We start from the raw sequence: 1,321 nt of genomic DNA on the forward strand, positions 1-1,321 counted from the left end.
TTTTTTTTTAAATATATTTTATTGATTTTTCACAGAGAGGAAGGGAGAAGGATAGAGAGTTAGAAACATCGATGAGAGAGAAACATCGAACAGCTGCCTCCTGCACATCTCCCACCGGGGATGTGCCCACAACCCAGGTACATGCCCTTGACCGGAATCGAACCTGGGACCTCTCAGTCCGCAGGCCGACGACGCTCTATCCACTGAGCCAAACCGGTTTCGGCCACAATGGGTTCTTAAACTGGACCTGAGGGCCGGAACAAAAGCATGGATGGAGTGTTTGTGTGAACTAATATAAATTCAAAGTAAACATCATTACATAAAAGGGTACGGTCTTTTTTTTTTTTTTTTTTTTAGTTTTATTCATTTCAAACGGCCCGTAGTTTGCCCACGGCTGCTCTATCCACTGAGCCAAACCCGTTAGGGCGAGAATGATGATTTTTAAAAAGGGAACATCCCCAGAGGAACCTCATCTGGAGACCGACTGAACGTATGTTTGCCAACCGCCCTTTCTCCATGATGAACTTCCACGAGAGCCCGAGCTACCCGATTCGTGGGGGAACCGCCCCACTCAGAATGGCCCCAAACAGCCCCAGAGGCTGGCAGAGATGCCTCTCGCTCTCGGGCTCGCTACCCATGTGTCTCTGTAGATGGGGAACCGGGCCGCGGTAACTTGAGAGTCCCCTTTTGGGGGGTACATACTCACCAACACGTGGGAGAAATGAGACTCAGGGGATCCCTCCAGGGGAGAAAAAAAAAGAGGGTAATGTTCTTTGGCAACCTAGCCCGGCCCCCGCTCTAAAGCAGACCATGGAGAGCTTTGGCCATTTCCTGGCACCAGGGTTGAATGCTACCCACGCTGTGTGCAGGGTTGAGCCGAGAGAGGCGATTGTGGAAGAGCACCTAAATAGACGGGGCGGGAGGCCAGGGTGGGGGTGGGGGTGGGGGGAGGCTACAGGAGAGCAGAACTGGGCCTTGGGCCTCACAAACTCAGAGACCCAAAGTAACCGCCAAAGATGGTCTGAAATGAAAACTCTTGTCACTAAAAGCAGTGGATGGCAGGTAGCCATTTGCTAATCTGGAATCTTCCCTGCTTTGACCAAAGTCCACCTTTACCTTCACTAATCCCGTCTTTGGCCCAATAGGAGAAGTATATGCCTTTGGAATGTCAGAGGCACGCCCGTCTTTCCAGACCCCTGACCTGAGGGTTGAGAGGAAGGGAGCTGGGGTGGGGGATGGGGAGTAGAGGGTGGGGTAGGGAGCAAGCGGGAAGGGAGGAGGTCAGGGCGATTCATTCCAATGGATCTCTCTCCGAGGCTTC

The sequence above is a fragment of the Myotis nattereri genome, assembly GCF_964212035.1.
Source record: "Myotis nattereri genome assembly, contig: HAP1_SCAFFOLD_88, whole genome shotgun sequence".
Lineage (NCBI taxonomy): Eukaryota > Metazoa > Chordata > Mammalia > Chiroptera > Vespertilionidae > Myotis > Myotis nattereri.